Source organism: Lactuca serriola, chromosome 8 (genome assembly GCF_051521515.1).
Source record: "Lactuca serriola cultivar US96UC23 chromosome 8, Lser_US96UC23_V15, whole genome shotgun sequence".
In the NCBI taxonomy this organism is placed as follows: domain Eukaryota; kingdom Viridiplantae; phylum Streptophyta; class Magnoliopsida; order Asterales; family Asteraceae; genus Lactuca; species Lactuca serriola.
Genome location: NC_136415.1, coordinates 309,559,919 through 309,582,761, shown reverse-complemented (window position 1 = coordinate 309,582,761; position 22,843 = coordinate 309,559,919). Strand labels below are relative to the sequence as shown.

At 30.0% G+C, this 22,843-nt stretch overlaps 1 long non-coding RNA gene across 2 annotated transcripts; it reads left to right on the top strand.

The window, feature by feature from the left end:
* The first annotated feature begins 3,961 nt into the window (after positions 1-3,961).
* Positions 3,962-5,553, top strand: LOC145065672 (uncharacterized). 2 transcript variants are annotated; one of them, XR_013688508.1, is made up of 3 exons: positions 3,962-4,193; positions 4,274-5,035; positions 5,129-5,553. It is a non-coding gene; the product is annotated as an uncharacterized LOC145065672 (long non-coding RNA). The 2 variants fall into 2 exon arrangements; XR_013688507.1 differs by lacking the exon at positions 3,962-4,193 and having other exon boundaries at positions 4,200-5,035.
* Positions 5,554-22,843: the final 17,290 nt, after the last annotated feature.

Sequence of the window (22,843 nt, the reverse complement as noted above, 5' to 3'; positions counted from 1 at the left end):
CAACAGACTTATAATTGATAATTTGACTCCATTTCCCGTTTCTTGTTTGGTTCTTTGCTTGGGGTAGAATTATTTATTCGATTGTCTATTTAATCATAATAACATAAGTATTATATTTATATAAGTATAAAATGATTTTAAACTTGTTAAACAAAAATATAATTTTTGTAAACTGTTTTAGTACCATTTGGACATAAATATTGAATTTCACAGAAAAACCGTATCACAGATTTTACATTTTAAACATGCCGAATTATTAACAATACAAAAGTTTTCGTGTCAGTAAAACACAAACATATAAACTATAATAGGTATAGTTTATGGAACTTACATATTGCTTTTCAAGTTCAGAATACATTACGGAAAACAAACATATAAACTATCATAAATGTAGTCTATGAGATATATTTACAGTTTATCTATTACAAAGTAACTTTTCATTATTCTACACATAACCGTCAATATAGCATTTTTGAGACACACTTCAAGTACTTATCTAAGTACCAATCAAGTCCTGAAATTATAACCAAAACCTCCTGGTGGGAGAGTGTGACACTTATGTATAGATCTGTACGGGACTGACAATCCCACACCTGAGCTGCTTGCAACAGCTAGGCCGGCAGGCCTGAGGTGACAAATATCGTACCGATTTCAACGCCTGAAGAACGTCGTGTTTAGGCCGTCTTAGGTGATCAAGCATGGTTATAATAACTCACAATTCAGTATTGAGCAATACGATTAATGTATGAATAAGTAAACTCCACATAGTTTTATTAACTAGTAAAACTATAATACAATATTTTACAAGCATAACCGGTGAATCCAAATATTTAAAATTACATAGTTTTCATACAAGTACACATACATAATACTATTTCGGTTTAGAGAGAACATACTTTTTCATGGTTTTATGCGAGTTAAAACTACATTTTACTATCTCAGAGTACAATAACAATTACATGTTTGATTACAACATATTACAACAGAAAATATAGGATTTTCTGGGAAAACATACTTACATTTTCAAGGAACAAATATCAGATTTCTGTGACAAACATGCTTATGAACTCACCAACTTAATTGTTGACACTCCTTTCAAAACTACTTGTATTCTCAGGAAATCAGTAAACAGGTATCCATAGATTTTGAGAATACGGAGCTTCATAGGCTCATGTCTTTTAACTTTTGCTATACATTTTGGAGTCATATATACAATGACTTGAACACTTATGTAAAAAAAACTTATGCTTTATTAATACATAATTGTTGTAGTTTGATTACTATTATGTAATTGTTGTAATACATAATTATTGTACTTTGATTACTATTATGCAATTGTTGTGATACTGTACATGACAACCTCCGCCCTCGAATGTTTCCGCCGTTCCGGTTTGGGGTTGTGCCAATTTGTTTGCCAATGTCCTCTAACATAAGATCAATACAATGCGTCGCACATGGAGTCTAATAGAGGTGTGGTCTTTTGGCTTCCAATAACTTTCCTAAAAAGATGACAACAAAGCAAATTTCATTAACATTGAAACATAAAGTGAATAAAATAAAACAAAGTACAAAGATAGAAAAAATACATTATTTACCTACTTTAACATAAGCCGAGGCGTTATTTGTGATAACTTGTATAACATTTTCCTCTCCCACCTCCTAAACCATGTCATCAAGAATGTCAAAGTCAAACAACAGGTTTGCATCCTTTGAAACTTCGGATACATCCATGCATCACGCCATCCATCTGACATGACTGAATCACGCCACCCATCCGACATGGAGTATTCACCAAAAAGTTGATTATATATTTTTGCACAACTGAATCACGCCACCCATCTGACATGATTGAACAACCTTTTTGAGTCCACTCTATCTTGTGTTCTTCCTTTTTTTTTTGTAATGTTGGCTACATCTTTTCTCAGCAACTGAACCCTTAAGTCATACATGCTTGGTGGTTTCATACCAGGGCCAAACTGACCAATTGCTTCTATCATAATATGGAAACTATCATATGTTGCAGCATTGAAAGGAATGCCTACACAAGCACACAACAATTACATCATAAAACAACTTCTATAAGAGTAAGACTAAAACTCATAAACATGTAACAAGTTTATCAAAAAAAAAAAAAAACAGCTTCTTAAAGGAATACATTACCTGCATCATAGAACCATTTTGCTATTTCCTGGCATGCTTTATCCCGTAGTTCTTTCCGACACACCTCATTTATCGTTTGTTTCCCTCCTTTATACCTTTAATTGTATCTTCGGGTTTTGGAATGAAAAACATATCAATTGGCCCTTTATGTTTTGGTTTCTTTTTGGGAGGTAGTTTGCTACTTCCTGTTATTTCAATACAATCTTCTTCTTCTTCATCTTCATAATAGTCATCATCAAGGTCCTGTATCCTTGATACAATCTGAATGTTATCCTTTGCTTCTTGTTTCATTTTCATATAATCTATCATTTCTTTCCGAACATGATCAGAACATTGTGGGCACTCGGTAACATTCGGAAAACCTCTAACAAGGTGTTGTTTCATACGGCTTGCACCTCCCTTAGTTACTTTCAAATAAAAGGTGCATGTAAAATTATTTCTAATGTTAGGGTCTTGCACACTATACCTTCTTACAGAATCTATTTTGAAGTCGGATGAAGCATTAACTCTATTGTTAGTATCCATGAATGAGAGTAGAAAGAATAACAGAGAAAAAGAGAGGAGAAGGTTAACTACCGATCAAGAATGAGGGAAAAAAAGAGTGGAACTGTGGAAGACTAATAGATAGAGAAAGAGAGAACAAGATTGTTGTGTGATCAATGTGTCGTGCCTCTATGTATTCTGGTACGTAGATCTCTAGGGTAGAAGTTGGGTCGGCCAAAATTATTTAATAGTTGCATGTGCTTTTTCGTTTTTTAAACATTATTCAAGTAAATGGGCCAGACTATGATGTGCCAATGCATGATGCACCGAATGCGCATGGAAGTGGGTGCATTGCCTGGCAACATGTAGGTCGCATCGCCCCACAAGTTTGTTGCCCATAACCCATCGCAACGCAACGCAACGCAACGGTCGCATCATCGCATCAAACATGCTTTTTAAAACCAAGATCAACATTGATTAGCTAATCTAGAAATACCAACCATAAGCATCAATTGGCTAATCTTAGTTACTACCTTTCTAGTTATTTTAAATGTATTTCCTATCTTACCCTTGGAGTTAGAGTTCACTTTTATGAACTGTGCTGTCTTGGATTGTTGGTTACAAGGTAATTTGGGACCCACCCCTACCCACCTTAAAACCCACCCTTGTACTCACCTCATATGATTTTGAACTATTAGAGTTACAAACCACGTTCATCGAATGAAGCCTAATCACAAATTCCCATCAGACATTTCGTTTTGAGTCATACTTCACTTTAGTATTATTATAATGATTTTGAAACTAGTGGATGATGGTTTTAAAACCAACTTAATCGTTACCCCAAGCCCAACCAAGAAACTCCTATGCCCTAAGCCCATTTGTATTTTGTAACTTTTGATCCATCATCGGTGAAGTGGGAGCTGTGTCTAGGAGCGAAGGAAAAAAGGAAAAGCGAAATTGAACCGGGCGATGAACGGAGTCGAAATTGAGTTTGAGATTTGACTTATTAACTTATTGGTTTTTAAAAAAGTCAATAAGTTAAAAATATGTTTGAGAAATATATAAAAGTCAATAAGTAGTTTTTAAAACTTTCTCAAATAAACTATGATAAATTATAAGTCATAGGTAAGAAGGTCCTTACTTATTAACTTATAACATTCAACTTCTCCTCAAATACACTTAGATAGGTTATAAGTCAATCCAAACATTCTTTTAAAAACAACTTATCAATTTATAACTATTAATAAATAATTCAAACACTTTATTAAAACTCATTTTTTTTTTGAAAAGTCATAAGTTATAATAAGCATTTATACCTAACATACTTGCTGACTTAGATAAGCAATCCCAAACATCCCCCAAATCGAACTTTGAAACCCCTCGACTCATCGTTCTTCCTCCTCTGGTCCACATTCACAAAATCGAAAGCAACCACTGACCGTCGAAACCACCGGCCATGCATCGTTATTTCATTTCCAGTTCCCGAAATCAAAATCTAAGGGTTAGGGGCTTAGGGTTGGACTGACATCGAGAAATTTCAGAAATTTCTAGTAAGTTTTCATTCACTTCACTTCATTCTTCAAAATAGATGTTGATTATTGATTTGTGAATGTTGATTACTTGATTGTAGACATTGAGAAACAAAAATCAGAAATTCAAAGGGGCTAGATTACTTTCAAATCGATATTTAGTCACTTTTTTGTATTTAAAATACGAAAAATTATAGTTCCTCCTATGTAGGAAATTCTATTGCGTTTGTGATAAACTACCACTCAACCTCTTCAAAGATTGTTTTGTGTCTGTTTGAAACTGACTGACTGTAAATCTGTAACTAAAGACTTCATTTACTTTTGGAAAACCCACATGAATTTAACTGATTTAGTAGTATATTAACATGTTAATTTTAGTTTCATTAATTTCACTTGTTAGTTTCAGTCACAGCAGGTTAGCACTAATGGTGGGTGATTGACATGGATTGTTTTTTTTTAGTTATTAGTTGCTACTAGCCTTCTGTTAAGTGTTTAGTTACTAGTTTCTTGTTCAGTTACTAGTTGTTGCTAGCCTTCCGATTTTGAACACCCCTAATTCCTACAGATAGCTAGCTATATTAACAAAACTTGATTTAGCAATTTTTGAAATAGACGTACAACCACAACTCATTGTCCATGATTCTAGTTTCCTGTCTTGATTTCTGATATTAAAGTTTGCTAATTTCATTATTCATGTCTTGATTTCGGGTACCCGTGACCCAACCTACGGATACCCGCTATTACACGATTCAGGTACCCTGTGACGACGGTTCGGTTTCAGTTAACAAAACAGGGTACCCGCCCCGTGTGTGCAGGTTACATTTTGGTAGGTACCCGCCCCGCCCCGTGCACAACACCGTCTGGTTTGTTGTTTACTTTTCTTTTCTTCATGCTTTAGATCCAATTTATATGATTTATGTTTCTCTTGCATAAAAAAAGAAAAACGATTAATTCAGATGAGAACAAGGAAAAAATGTTATGATATTGAAGAAGAAATGAGAAGAAAAACGAGAAACAAAAGGTTTATCAAAGGAGAGGAAGAAGAAATAAATCTAACCGTAGCTCTTGCATCAGTTCCTCCAAAATCAAAGGTTTGATTGCAATTTCTTACATTTAGCACCTGATTGAGAAAAGACGAGGAAATTGCAACGAACTTTCAAAAACTTCTTAAAACAAATGAAAATACATTGTTATTTCTTAAATTTAGCACCTGATAGAAAATAGCCGAAGAAAATGCAACGTACTTTCAAAAACTTCTTGAAACACATGAATGTACATTGCTATTTCTTACATTTAGCAACTGATTGAGAAAAGAAGAAGAAATTGCAACGCACTTTCAAAAACTTATTGAAACACATGAAAGTACATTGCTATTTCTTTACATTTACTGTTTGATCTCTTTTACATGGTCTATACAATTTTTTGCATGAAGTTCATAAACAAAAGCAAATCAGACTTGAGATGATTATGTCAAGTCTATGATGAAATCACGTAAACAACTTTAGAATGATTACACGGAGACACTATATATGATACATAGTTAACCTAGTCCAACGTAAATCGAACTAATAAATCAGAATAGTTAACATTTATTTAACAATACAATATTTAAAAAATGCAAAGTGAAGTAAAATTAACATTAATGATTCATTAACCTCATCAAATTTAAGTAATTATTTAGTGTTTTTCTTTCCAAGGGCAATTGAATGATCAGACAAAATGCACTTCACTTTATTCAGATAATATAACTACATAAACATAAATTAAACTGACAACCACTAAATCTAGCATCGCACTTTAATTAAAAAACTAACCAGTAAAAAATATAAAAAAATCATAGAAAAGCCTAAATAGCATTCACTTTTTCCAGTTTGGTTTGGTAGGTTCTGATTCCTTTAATCAAACTATACATGGCTAAATTTGCCCATGGCTTCGTTTGAAGACTATTGACATCTTCAACATAGTTTAACATCAATGCATCTAACTTCTCCTGAGATGGAGGAGAAACTATATATATTAGGGCCATAAGAGCAAAGGCTCGCTTAACATCATCATGATTTTTGTTAGCTTTTAGTATTTTCTTGATAATCTCCATAGACACAATCTTCTTGCATTTGTCAAAACAAAATTTGCTTATCATTTCTTCAGAAGCTTTCTTTTAATAACTCGGTATCAACATCCGTCCTAATACCAAGGGCTGAGTCGCACTCCTCCACCATCTCTTCTTTGATGTTGATGGTTACTAACTTGTAGTGAAGATTTTTATAAATAGGAATGAAGAATTCTTGATAAGAAAAAACAATCCGACACGACACGATAGTTTTTACATTTGACACGAACATAATAATAATAATAATAATAATAATAATAATAATAATATATTCAGAGCCATGGAACACTATGTGATATTACCTCGATTTACTGTTTATGAGTATATTCAGTAGATTCAAAAACCGTAATAAACAATTGATTAAAAATCAGTTAATAGAAGAATATGAAGTACCAAAAAATTTAGACCTTCTTAATAAATGGACTATTCATAGTATCAACCCCAAATTTATATATGAATTAGGAACTTTTGAAGAATTAGGTTTTATCTAAACTGTTAAAACTACAGAAGCAAATTTAACTATGAACGAAGATGACATGACAGTTCAGTTAATAATTCCACAAGATATTGATAGATATAAATATATTTATAATTACTTGCATATTGGTTTGGTACAAATTGCTTTTAAACCATTAACATTACAGGGGTTACCTGAAAGTTTTTTAGCAGTTCTTAGGGATGCTAAAAATAAAAATTGGAAACAATCTTTAATGGGTATAATAGAATCTAGTTTGTCTCATTGACCGGTATATTTTAATGTTTACCCAAATTACAACTTTCTTTGTCTGATAAAAATATTTTTTAAGCTTTAACATTAAATGTCAAAACTTATGGTTATAATTATTTACCTGGATCAGAAGTAATCTGTATATGTTATCGTATATATTTTAAAACATTAAAAACTATGAATCCTAAATGTAAGAGAGTTAATAAACCTATAAATGAAACGATTTTAATAGAAAGTAATTTTGATATGTCAAAAATTACAACTAGAAAAGCTATAAAATGGGATGAAATAAAATTTCCCCGACACTGAATTTTAGAAAATAATATACCACCCACATCTTTAATAAATAATAATATAGAAAGTATTATACAAACCTCTAATGGTGTCGTTACTATTGAGTTTAACAAAGAAACAAAGTATGAACATGACCTAATAAAACGAACAAGATCTGCAAGATCTTCACATCCATATATATCACCACTAGATTATAAGGTAGAAGTCTCCTCTACTCGTGCTTCTGTTTAGAAAGATAAACAATTTAAATATACATGATGATATTGTGTATGAGGCGGAGGCATCTACTCCTTCTGAAATGAATTTTACAGTTTAATGGATTTAAAAGAAAAAATAGATTTTAGCCTTGGTTCTCAGGCAAGAAAAATTATTTCAGAAGAATTTTATTCAACTAAATGGACATTTTTTAGAAATGGTTATTTAAAAATTATTCTAAAGAGGAGTTACAAGAAATACAAAATAAATTTTATGAATAATTATCCTCTATAAATCAGATCATATACATTTTATTCCTTGGTTTACTTATACTTTTTTACATAGTATTCACAACATGGAAAAAGATTATACTCTATCAGGAGACAAGATAATAACAAGTATATTTCCACCTCAAATCCCTTTTACAATCACAAATAACAATGTTACTATAAAATTTTTGGCTTATCAAAAGCTTTTTGAAGAAAAGATTCTTACAGTAGATGTAAATCATATTAACAGTATAATTTATAATATTAGGAGAACAATTAATGGATTTAAATAAAAAAAATAGAAAAAATAAATAGTCACAAAGATATAATAATACAGAAAAAAAACAAAGAAAAAAAAATAAATGCGACTATTCAACCACCACCAAATATTACTGGTTATAAATTAAAAAATTACGCTTATATGCTAGACATTATACAAGAACAAATGAAAAAATTTCATATTAATACCATAAATAAAGACTTGGATGATAACTCAGATATAAATGATGCCCAAATAAATAAAATTAATAGTTACGACAGTAAATTTGCTAGGAAGCCTATTCAAAGATTATATTATTATCCAAGACCAAGCCCTCAAGATGTCCTACACAAGGAACAAGAATATGAAATTAATAATAGTTACAGTGGTAAAAATGTTTATGAATGGAATATAGATGGATATACCGAAAGACAAATATATAATATAATTCATAGAATGTTAATGTATAACACAATTGCTAAAAATACAGGAAATAGTGATAAACAAGTAGCGAATATGCTTATTGCCGGATTAACTGGCCAATTAAACGGCTGGTGGGACAACTATGTCGATGAAAAAACTCAACAAGCTATTCTTAATACAGTTAAAACATAAAATGGAATAACTACTCCCAATGTGGTTTATACTCTTACTTATACTATAACAGAACATTTTACAGGACGATTATAGGATACTTTTTTAAGCAAAGTAATGAAGCTTAATGATTGTAATAGTGTTTATTGGAAATCCAAATTCATAGATGGTTTGCCAAATCTTTTTGCTGAAAGAGTTAAAAACCAACTAAGAGTAGATAATACAATTCCTTACGAAGAATATACATATGAAAAATTAATAGGAACTTGTATACAGGAAGGTTTGGCCCTATGTAGTGAGATAAAACTCAACCATCAAATTAAAACCCAACATCTTAATGAAAAAAGACAATTAGGAGAACCTTTATAAAAAGGTGATATATAATTCAGACTACCTAAAAACCTTTGTAGCTGAGTTTATCTTTTATCTCATCTGCGAATTTTGCAGCAAAATCTATACTTCTTTGTATAGGAATGACTTGTCTCTTTTCAATATTATGACCTAAAAATCTTACCTTTGTTTGAAATAAAGACATTTTAGATTGTGATATTACTAGACCATTGTTTATTATTATTTTTTCAAAAGTGTGCAAATGATCAAAATGATCTTGAATATTTTTCGAAAATGCTAAAATATCATCTATATAAACAATAATAAATATGCTATAAGGATTAAATATATCATTCATTATATTTTGAAATTCTGAAGGGGCATTTTTTAGGCCGAATGGCATAACATTCCATTCGTATTGTGCAAAAGGAACATTAAAGGCAGTCATATATCTATCTTTGTTATCAATCTGAATTTGCCAATATCCTGATCTTAAGTCGAATTTTGAAAATATCAAAAAGTCATGTAAACGATCTAATAAATCCTTTTTATTAGGAATATGATATCTAATCCAATTTAAAACCTTATTAAGTGGCTTATAATTTATAACTAGTCTTGGTACTCCTCTTTCTTGTTCTGAATGTTTGTTAACATAAAATGCAGTACATAACCATGGAGATTTAGAAGGTTGTATTAATTTTTTAGCTAATAAGGAAGTTATTTCTTTTTTACATATATTTAAATATTCAAAATTCATTTGACACGGTCTTACCTTGGTAGAAATTTGTTTTTCATTGAAATTTTCCTCATATGGAAACATAACTATATGTTTTTTCCTTTCCCAAAAAGCATTAGGATGATCATTACAAATGTTTAAGAAAAATTGGTTTGTTAGAAGTTTAATTTTTTCCTGTAATTTAGGTTGTTCTAATTGTTCATCTATCTGAACAGTCCTAATTTCTTCTTTAAGAAAATTTATTTGGTTTTTCTTTAAATTTAACTCATTAACCCAGATAGAATAAGGGTCAGAGACAAAATTTAATATAACATGTTGATTTTTATAAGATCCTATAATTTTATTTTTATCACTAATTAGTGGTAATATCATTTCCAAAAAGGATTTCCTAGAATCATTGTATTACTAGTCATATTTTTAATTATTGTGAAATTAATATGTATGCAAACCTTTTCTGTATAAAATTTTGCATCTGTTAATTTATATCTAATATCCAATTTAGAACCTGATACTTCCCTTAACGTATGTGTCGATTTTCGAAAATATTTAGTAGGTATTAATCTTTCTCGTATGCAATTTAGATCTGCTCCGCTGTCTATTAGGGCAACAAAATTTCTTTGATAATTGTAAGTAATAAATAAATTAATTGTAATATGCCCTTTTCTAGAGATTACTAGTTCCATAGACTGAAGAAAATTAATTTGTAGTTTACTAATTGATCATTTTTTATCTTAGATATATCCTGTTTTAAAGATTGAATTTCAACTTGTAAATCCTGTACTATAGGTATATTAGTAGAATTTTTATTTCTCCTTTCTTTTAACATATCATGTACATTTTTCATTGAATAAATCCCTTCTTTTATACTTTGTTTTTTGGTATTTAAATTTTCTATTATTTTTTTGCCTTATTTCTGGATCATTAATTTCCTTTAATAAGTTTGCAATATCATTACTGATTACATTTATGGTTAAATCTTTAAATTGAGACTGAATTAAGTATAATTGATGATCTATGTTACATGAACATTGTTCTAAATTATAACAATTACATTCAACTTCTTCAGAATCTGACTCGTAATGAGAGTCGTAATCTATCATATTAATATCGGAATTATTGTCTGAGTTTTCCTCTTCATTTGACGAATTATCTATTAAATTTATTAATTGAAGTTTTATATCCTCACTTATATAGATATTATTATTTTTTTTTTATTTTTTATTTATGCATTTATTAGCATAATGATCGGTTTTTCCATTTGAAAAGCAAGTAGGAGGTTTTTTATTTTCCTTTTTAATAAATTTCTTTTTTATGTGTTTATCTTTTCTATTAAAATCATTATGTTTTCTTTTATAAAATTTTTTGTTCCGTTGAAACTCTTTTTTTTGTTTCTTCTTATTTCTACTAGTCTCTATTCCGAACTGATCACAAAATTCTCCTAATTGTCTTTTTTCATTAAGATGTTGGGTTTTAATTTGATGGTTGGGTTTTATCTCACTACACAGGGCCAAACCTTCCTGTATACAAGTTCCTAAGGTTGTTAATCGGGTTAACCCGATCGGGTTTTGGGTTAAACGGGTCGGGTTAGTTGAGTTTTTTTAGATAAAATATTCACCCGAAACCCGACCCTAATAAGGTATGGGTTAGTCGGTTTGGGTTAATCGGGTTTTGGGTTTGTAGGGTCGGGTTAATCGGGTTAGTCGGGTTGAAATGTAAGATGAATTTATGTTGTGCTATTTTAATACATAGTCCACATGTATAGGGACTTAAATTGTAAAGTTGGTATACCATATGAATTTTTGGAGTTTCTTTTACCATATTAGTAATGTAAACAGTGAATAAAATTCGTAAAACCGTTACAACACAACCGTATTGCATTAAGAAGAGAGAAAAGTTATGTCATTTTATATATCTCTATACATAGTAATTTTACTATCTGGTTTGTTTAAATAAGAAATATGTATTAGTTGTAAAATATCATGGGATCTTGAATTAATGTCATTCAACGCAGTAAAAAAAATTTGGTAATAAATTCTTAATCGAGTTATTCGGGTTGACCCGAATCCCGAATTGTTTTGAAAAAATCAACCTTAAACCCGACCCTAATAATAATTCGAGTTAGTCGGGTTAACCCGAATAACCCAATTAAGAGTTCTAACCCTATTAAACCCGACCCTAATTACCTTATTCGGGTTCGGGTTGGGTCGGGTTGATCGGGTTTGGTGTTTTTTGACACCCCTACAAGTTCCTATTAATTTTCCATATGTATATTCTTCGTAAGGAATTGTATTATCTATTCTTAGTTGCTTTTTAACTCTTTCAACAAAAAGATTTGGCAAACCATCTATGAATTTGGATTTCCAATAAACACTATTACAATCATTAAGCTCCATTACTCTGCTTAAAAAAGTATCCTTATACCACCGAAAGGATGTAAGAGTTTTACAAAATAATCCATTTAATAAAGTACGAATGTTTTCAGAATTATCTGACCATCGTCTTGTAAAATGTTCTATTATAGTACAAGTAAGAGTATAAACCACATTGGGAGTAGTTATTCCATTTTCTGTTTTAACTGTATTAAGAATAGCTTGTTGAGTTTTTTCATCGACATAGTTGTCCCACCAGCCTTTTAATTGGTCAGTAAATCCGGCAATAAGCATATTAGCTACTTGTTTATCACTATTTCCTGTATTTTTAGCAATTGTGTTATACATTAACATTCTATGAATCATATTATATATTTGTCTTTCGGTATATCCATCTAGATTCCATTCATAAACATTTTTACCATCTTAACTATTATTAATTTCATATTCTTGTTCCTCATGTAGGACATCTTGAGGGCTTGGTCTTGGATAATAATATAATCTTTGAACAGACTTCCTAGCAAATTTACTGTCGTAATTATTAATTTTATTTATTTAGGCATCATTTATATCTGAGTCATCATCCGAGTCTTTATTTATGGTATTAATATGTAATTTTTTCATTTGTTTTTGTATAATGTCTAGCATATAATCGTAATTTTTTAATTTATAACCAGTAATATTTGGTGGTGAATAGTAGCATTTATTTGTTTTTCTTTGTTTTTTTTTTGTGTATTATTATATCTTTTTGACTATTTATTTTTTCTATTTTTTTATGTAAATCCATTAATTGTTCTCCTAATATTATAGAATATAAATTATAGAAATTTAATTGTTGAATCATACTGTTAATATGATTTTACATCTACTGTAAGACTCTTTTCTTCAAAAAGCTTTTGATAAGCCGAAAATTTTATAGTAACATTATTATTTGTGATTTTAAAAGTGATTTGAGGTGGAAATATACTTGTTATTATCTTGTCTCCTGATAGAGTATAATCTGTTTCCATGTTGTGAATATTATGTAAAAAAGTATAAGTAAACGAAGGAATACAATGTATAATCTGATTTATAGAGGATAAATATTCATAAAATTTATTTTGTATTTCTTATAACTCCTCTTTAGAATAATTTTTAAATAACCATTCTTTAAAAAAATGTTCATTTAGTTGAATAAAATTCTTCTGAAATAATTTTTCTTAACTGAGAACCAAGGCTAAAATCTATTTTTTCTTTTAAATCCATTAAACTATAAAATTCATTTCAGAAGGAGTAGATGCCTCCGCCTCATACATAATATCATCATGTATATTTAAATTGTTTATCTTTCTAATATCAACAGAAGCACGAGTAGAGAAGACTTTTACCTTATAATCTAGTGGTGATATGTATGGATGTGAAGATCTTGTAGATCTTGTTCGTTTTATTAGGTTGTGTTCATACTCTGTTTCTTTGTTAAACTCAATAGTAACGACACCATCATAAGTTTGTATAATACTTTATATATTATTATTTATTAAAGATGTGGGTGGTATATTATTTTCTAAAATCCAGTGTTAGGGAAATTTTATTTCATCCCATTTTATAGCTTTTATAGTTGTAATTTTTGACATATCAAAATTACTTTCTATTAAAATTGTTTTATATATAGGTTTATTAACTCTCTCTTACATTTAGGTTTCATAGTTTTTAATGGTTTAAAATATATATGATAACATATACTTATTACTTTTGGTCCTTGTAAATAATTATAACCATGAGTTTTGACATATAATGTTAAAGCTTGAAAAGTATTTTTATCAGACAAAGAAAGCTGTAAATTTGGGTAAACATTAAAATATACCGGTCTAAATTTTTAACAGTTTGGATAAAACCTAATTCTTTAAAAGTTCCTAATTCATATATGAATTTAGGGTTGATACTAGGAATAGTCCATTTATTAAGAAGGTCTAAATTTTTTGGTATTTCATATTCTTCTGCTAATTGATTTTTAATCAATTGTTTATTATTGTTTTTGAATCTACTGAATATACTCATAAACAGTAAATCGAAGTAATATCACATAGTGTTACATGGCTCTGTTACCATAACCATACAGGACCATAACGGGATATGAGTGAACTTTAAAGATATTTAAATTTTTAAATTAAAGAGTCAGGTGGGTTAGGCGAGTCAATGAGTAAAACGCCCTAAAACAGCACTGTGGCTACAAAAGCGGGCTAAAACATGACTTTGCCTTTTTCTCCAGACTCTTCTTTTTTCCATAACCATACAGGACCATAACGGGATATGAGTAAACTTTAAAGTTATTTAAATTTTTAAACAAAAGAGTCAGGCGGGTTAGGCGAGTCAATGAGTAAAACGCCCTAAAACAGCACTGTGGCTACAAAAGCGGGCTAAAACATTACTTTTCCTTAATTGCCAGATTTACTGGCCAATTAAAAGGCTGGTGGGACAACTATGTCGATGAAAAAACTCAACAATCTATTCTTAATACAGTTAAAACAGAAAATGGAATAACTACTCCCAATGTGGTTTATACTCTTACTTGTACTATAATAGAACATTTTACAGGACGATGGTCAGATAATTCTGAAAACATTCGTACTTTATTAAATGGATTATTTTGTAAAACTCATACATCCTTTCGGTGGTATAAGGATACTTTTTTAAGCAGAGTAATGAAGTTTAATGATTGTAATAGTGTTTATTGGAAATCCAAATTTATAGATGGTTTGCCAAATCTTTTTAATAAAAGAGTTAAAAACCAACTAATAATAGATAATACAGTTCCTTACAAAGAATATACATATGGAAAATTAATAGAAAGTTGTATATAGGAAGGTTTGGCCCTATTTAGTGAGATAAAACTCAACCATCAAATTAAAGCCCAACATCTTAATGAAAAAAGACAATTAGGAGAATTTTGTGAACAGTTCGGAATAGAGACTAGTAGAAATAAGAAGAAACAGAAAAAAGAGTTTCAACAGAATAAAATTTTTTATAAAAGAAAACATAATGATTTTAATAGAAAAGATAAACACATAAAAAAGAAATTTATTAAAAAGGAAAATAAAAAACCTCCTACTTGCTTTTCAAGTGGAAAAACCGGTCATTATGCTAATAAATGCAGAAATAAAAAATAAAAAACAAATTAATAATATCGATATAAGTGAGGATATAAAACTTCAATTAATAAATTTAATAGATAATTCGTCAGACGAAGAGGAAAACTCAGACAATAATTCCGATATTAATATGATAGATTACGACTCTCATTACGAGTCAGATTCTGAAGAAGTTGAATATAATTGTTATAATTTAGAACAATGTTCATGTAACATAGATCATCAATTATACTTAATTCAGTCTCAATTTAAAGATTTAACCATAAATGTAATCAGTAATGATATTGCAAACTTATTAAAGGAAATTAATGATCCAGAAATAAGGCAAAAAATAATAGAAAATTTAAATACCAAAAAACAAAGTATAAAAGAAGGAATTTATTCAATGAAAAATGTACATGATATGTTAAAAGAAAGGAGAAATAAAAATTCTACTAATATACCTACAGTACAGGATTTACAGGTTGAAATTCAATCTTTAAAACAGGATATATCTAAGATAAAAAATGATCAATTAGTAAACAATCAACGAATTAATAAATTAGAAAAACTACAAAACAACCAAGATACTGGTACTAGCAATAATACTGATAATTATTTTCTTCAGTCTATGGAACTAGTAATCTTTAGAAAATGGCATGTTACAATTAATTTATTTATTACTTACAACTATCAAAGAAAATTTGTTGCCCTAATAGACAGCAGAGCAGATCTAAATTGCATACGAGAAGGATTAATAGCTACTAAATATTTTCAAAAATCAACACATACGTTAAGGGAAGTATCAAGTTCTAAATTGGATATTAGATATAAATTAATACATGCAAAATTTTATAAAGAAAAGGTTTGCATACCTATTGATTTCACAATAAGTAAAAATATGACTAGTAATACAATGATTCTAGGAAATACTTTTTTGGAAATGATATTACCACTAATTATTGATAAAAATAAAATTATACGATCTTATAAAAATCAACCTGTTATATTAAATTTTGTCTCTGACCCTTATTCTATCTGGGTCAATGAGTTGAGTTTAAAGAAAAACCAAATAAATTTTCTTAAAGAAGAAATTAGGACTGTTCAGATAGATGAACAATTAGAACAACCTAAATTACAGGAAAAAATTAAACTTTAACAAACCAATTTTTCTTAAACATTTGTAATGATCATCCTATTGCTTTTTGGGAAAGGAAAAAACATATAGTTATGTTTCCATATGACGAAGATTTCAATGAAAAACAAATTTCTACCAAGGTAAGACCGTGTCAAATGAATTTTGAATATTTAAATATATGTAAAAAAGAAATAACTTCCTTATTAGCTAAAAAATTAATACAACCTTCTAAATCTCCATGGTCATGTACTGCATTTTATGTTAACAAACATTCAGAACAAGAAAGAGGAGTATCGAGACTTGTTATAAATTATAAGGGTTTTAAAATGGATTAGATATCCTATTCCTAATAAAAAAGATTTATTAGATCGTTTACATGACTCTTTGATATTTTCAAAATTCGACTTAAAATCAGGATATTAGCAAATTCAGATTGATAACAAAGATAGATATAAGACTGCCTCTAATGTTCGTTTTGGACAATACAAATGGAATGTTATGCCATTCGGCCTAAAAAAAGCCCCTTCAGAATTTCAAAATATAATGAATGATATATTTAATCCTTATAGCAATTTTATTATTGTTTTGTATAGATGATATTTTAGTATTTTCGAAAAATACTCAAGATCGTTTTGATCATTTGCATACTTTTGAAAAAATAATAATAAACAATGGTCTAGTAATATCACAATCTAAAATGTCTTTATTTCAAACAAAGGTAAGATTTTTAGGTCATAATATTGAAAAGGGACAAGTCATTCCTATACAAAGAAGTATAGATTTTGCTGCAAAATTCCATGATGAGATAAAAGATAAAACTCAGCTACAAAGGTTTTTAGGTAGTCTGAATTATATATTACCGTTTTATGAAGATTTATCAACCAATAGTGCAATTCTATATGACAGATTAAAAAAGAACCCTGGTGCTTGGACTGATAATCATATCCAAGCAGTTAAAAGAATCAAAGATAAAGTCAAAAATCTACCATGTTTATCTTTGGCTAATCCGAATTGGGAAAAGATAGTTGAAACAGATGCCTCTGAAATAGGGTTTGGAGGAATTTTAAAACAAATTCACACTAACAGTAAGCAAGAATTCTTAGTCAGATTTCATTATGGAAAATGGACTCCTAGTCAAAAGAATTATTCTACTACTGCTAAAGAAATTTTGGCATTAGTAAAATGTATTCTTAAATTTCAAGACGATTTATATAATCAACATTTCATTATAAAAACATATTGTCAGGCAGCTAAATTCATGTTTAATCAAGACTTTAAACATGATGTTTCTAAATAAATGTTTACTAGGTGGCAAGCTACATTAGCATGTTTTGATTTTAAAATTCAATACAAAAAGAAAGTGATAATAGTCTTCCCGGATTTTTAACTAGAGAATTTCTAAATGAGTTGTAACCGGCTAAGACAATTATCTCATGATATCATTAATATAAAAAATTTAATTAATGAACAGAAATTGAATCAACCAACTTAACAAATGAACCATATTTTAGGAGAACAGTAATTAAATTAAGGCTGATTGGATTAAGAATTCAGCTCAAGAATCTTGATGACAAACTTATATTTCTCTTAAATTGACATTTTCAGGTAAAATTCTTATGAGTGACTCAAGATTACAAGTAAAGAATAATCTTCATTGTAAACATATCAGGGTCTTAGAATCGTTTATCAAACGAAATAAAAAAGATAGACCAATAACAAGAATTGACATGCAACGATATAACATTATGTTTAAGTAAGAAACCACTTGCTAATTTGTAAGATGAATTCCGATCCTGGATGAGGCCATCATTCATACAGGGGTGGTTATAATAGAGGTCGTGTAAATCCTACGACTTCAAGCAATTCTTATAAAACTGGAAATTCGTCACAAGCAAATGATCAGTCTCTTCCAGTTCCTGGAAGCCCATCATATGAGGCGTTTAAAGCATTTTTAGAATAAAAAAGGGAAAGTACTCCTAGTTTCACCCAAATGGTCACAGATGGTGAAACCATCAACGATAATTTTGAATACAAAGAATCATCTCATAAAGATAATATTATTATTTTAGAACATAAAGATATAATGTTTTATTTTGAAAACAATGATGATCCATGGTTTTTAATGACCAGATACTTGGATACATCGACATACGCTGGATATTCTTATAAAAAAGATTATATTATGAGAATATTTTAAAAATAACCGGATCAGTTGAATTTTCTCATTTTACATCCGGAGGTAATACTAGTGTTTACAATTTCAGCAAAGCCATTATCAAAAAGATCATATCACCTGAGGAATGAGGTTTTAGTACCCTCAAAGAAAAAGAGTTTATACTCCCTCCTTCGAAGATACCGATGAAATTTACATACTGGGATTATATTGAAAGTTTTCATAAAGCCTTTTTATATGAGAACCCTCACAGAAAACGTACTTGGTTCTTTAAAGTATGTGAAAAAGTTTATAACCAAAGTAAAGATATACCAAATTGGTTCACCAATTGGTGGATCTCATATGTCCCAAGTATATATATTCTCTCTGAGGAACCATTCAGGAAATTATATGGGGAATGGTTTCCTGTGTCTCCAGGATACCGAAACCAAGCCATTCCTTTGAAATCAGAAGGATTGGAAGAAATATCTTCTATGCATTTTTTCATGGAATTTTTTATTGCTTGGATTTGGAAATGGTCCCCTCATGTGGATTATACTCCCTCTAAATTTCCTTCTCTACAAAGGTCATACTTTACCAAATTCTGGCCTAAAATGCTTCATAAGAATCCAGAAACAAAAATTCTTAATGCCCAGGAAACAATTGATCATATCAATCAGCAAATTAAGAAATACCAAGACTAGAAAAATTTCTCGGAAATAGCCTCCTCAACTCCTCAAAAAGTTAATCTAACTAAAGAAGAAATGATCAAGTCATTTGGGTTATACTGTTCTGAATTGAAAGAAAACCTTAAACGATTTACAAAACATGAAAATGTAAAACATGAAGGTTCAAGTGAAGATATTTGAGATAATATGTTTGTTGATAACCAAAGCCAATCACAAGGTTTAGCGGGGGAATCCCAGCCAGATGATGAACAAATTCCAGATGGAGACCTCCCCATTGATTGCATGATTGACATGATTGAGGAGTCAATCACTCAAAGAAAGAATCTTTCCAAAACCAAAAGGACATCACCACAATAGACTCAAGGTGACAAGTGGGTGAACCAAAATAAAAGAGGATGATATTCTTCAGGAATTATTGAAGACAAAGAATAATATTCGTCAGATATTATTAAATCCAGAAGAATCAAACAAAGAGTCATTTCTACTTTTCTTAAAGCTGTTTGCCAATGCTAAATGTAATAATTTAGGTTTTGTTTGTTTTTGAGGTCTCCTGATCTATTTAAGAAGCCTCTTTTTTTTTTTTTTTTTTTTTTTTTTTTTTTTTTTTGTTTTAGACAGGCTTGAAGCCATTTTATCGTTCTCTCTTGTAATCTCCCCGTGTAAAAAATCTTTTTGCAATAACTAGTTTGAAATAAGTTTGGAGTATCAAAGTTTTACTATACAACAATCGTGGATTCACCTTTCTGGATAGTCTACTTTCCTATACCTAATTTTATTTTTGAGCCTAATGTAAGGCTAATTCGTTAATATCACATAGTATTCTTATGGAAGCAGGATTATGATAAGCAAATCATAATCAGATATGAGTAAAAAAAAGTCTGGAGAAAAAGGCAAAGTCATGTTTTAGCCCGCTTTTGAGTCCACAGTGCTGTTTTAGGGCGTTTTACTCATTGACTCGCCTAACCCACCTAACTCTTTTGTTTAAAAATTTAAACAACTTTAAAGTTTACTCATATCCCGTTATGGTCCTGTATGGTTATGATACCATAACCATACAGGACCATAAAGGGATCTGAGTAAACTTTAAAGTTATTTAAATTTTTAAACGAAAGAGTCAGGTGGGTTAGGCGAGTCAATGAGTAAAACGCCCTAAAACAACACCGTGGCTACAAAAGCGGGCTAAAACATGACTTTGTCTTTTTCTCCACTCTTTTTTTTACTCATATCTGATTATGATTTGCTGATCATAATACTACTTCCATAAGAATACTATGTGATATTAACAAATTAGCCTTGCATTAGGCTTAAAAATAAAATGAAGTATAGGAAAGTAGACTAACCAGAAAGGTGAATCCAAGATTGCTGTATAGTAAAACTTTGATACTCCACACTTATTTCAAACTATTTATTGCAGAAAGATTTTTTACATGGGGGAGATTACAAGAGAGAAAGATAAAATGGCTTCAAGCCTGTCTAAAACATAAGAAATAGGCTTCTTAAATAGATCGGGAGGCCTGAAAAACAAACAAAACCTAAATTATTACATTTAGCATTGGCAAACAGCTTTAAGAAAAGTAGAAATGACTCTTTCTTTGATTCTTCTTTCTTTAATAATGTCTGACGAATATTATTCTTTGTCTTCAATAATTCCTGAAGAATATCATCCTCTTTTATTTTGGTTCACCCACTTGTCACCTTGAGTCTATTGTGGTGATGTCCTTTTGGTTTTGGAAAGATTCTTTCTTTGAGTGATTGACTCCTCAATCATGTCAATCATGCAACCAATGGAGAGGTCTCCATCTGGAATTTGTTCATCATCTGGCTGGGATTCCCCAGCTAAACCTTGTGATTGGCTTTGGTTATCCACAGACATATTATCTGAAATATCTTCACTTGAACCTTCATGTTTTACATTTTCATGTTCTGTAAACCGTTTAAGGTTTTCTTTCAATTCAGAACAGTATAACCTAAATGACTTGATCATTTCTTCTTTAGTTAGATTAACTTTTTGAGGAGTTGAGGAGACTAGTTCTGTTGAGGAGGCTATTTCCGAGAAATTTTTCTGGTCTTGGTATTTCTTAATTTGCTGATTGATATGATCAATTGTTTCCTGGGCATTAAGAATTTTTGTTTCTGGATTCTTATGAAGCATTTTAGGCCAGAATTTGGTAAAGTATGACCTTTGTAGAGAAGGAAATTTACAGGGAATATAATCCACATGAGGGAACCATTTCCAAATCCAAGGAATAGAAAATTCCATGAAAAAAATGCATAGAAGATATTTCTTCCAATCCTTCTGATTTCAAAGGAATGGCTTGGTTTCGGTATCTTGGAGAGACAGGTAACCATTCCCTATATAATTCCTGAATGGTTCCTCAGGGAGAATATCTATACTTGGGCCATATGAGATCCACCAATTCGTGAACCAATTTGGTATATCTTTACTTTGGTTATAAACCTTTGCACATACTTTAAAGAACCAAGTATGTTTTCTGTGAGGGTTCTCATATAAAAAGGCTTTATGAAAACTTTCATTATAATCCCAGTAAGTAAATTTCATCAATGTCTTCGAAGGAGGGGGAGTATAAACTCTTTTTCTTTGAGGGTACTTAAACCCCATTCCTCAGGTGATATGATCTTTTTGATAATGGCTTTGCTGAAATTGTAAACACTGGTATTACCTCTAGACCTAAAATAAGAAAATTCAACTGATCCGGTTATTTTTAAAATATTCTCATATTATAATGTTTGTTTATAAGAATATCCAGCATATGTCGTTGTATCTAAGTATCTGGTCATTAAAAACCAGGGATCATCATTGCGTTCAAAATAAAACATTATACCTTTATGTTCTAAAATAATAATATTATCTTTATGAGATGATTCTTTGTATTCAAAATTATCGTTGATGGTTTCACCATCTGTGACCATTTGGGTGAAACTATGAGTATTTTCCCCTTTTGATTCTAAATATGTTTTAAACTCCTCATTTAATGGACTTCCAGGAACTGGAAGAGACTGATCATTTGCTTGTGACGAAGTTCCAATTCTATAAGAACTGCTTGAAGCCGTAGGATTTCCTCGACCTCTATCATAACCACCCCTGTATGAAGGATGGCCTCTTCCACGATTGGAATTCATCCTGTAAATTAGCATGTGGTTTCTGAGATTTTCTTATGAAGATACTTGAACATAATGTTATATCGTTGCATGTCAATTCTTGTTATTGGTCTATCTTTTTTATTTCGTTTGATAAAGGATTCTAAGACCTTGATATGTTTACAATGAAGATTATTCTTTAATTGTAATCTTGAGTCACTCATAAGAATTTTACCTTAAAATGTCAATTTAAGAGTAATATAAGTTTGTTCTCACGATTCTTGAGTTGAATTTTAATCCAATCAGCCTTAATTTAATTAATGTTCTCCTAAAATATGGTTTATTTGTTAAGTTGGTTGATTCAACTTTTGCTTCATTAATTAAATTTTTTATATTAATGATATCATTAGATAATTGTCTTAGTCGGTTACAACTCATTTAGAAATTCTCTAGTTAAAAAATCGGGAAGACTATTATCACTTCTTTTTTTGTATTGAATTTCAAAATCAAAACATGCTAATGTAGCTTGCCACCTAGTAAACTTTTGTTTACAAACATCATGTTTAATGTCTTTATTAAACATGAATTTAGCTGCCTGACAAT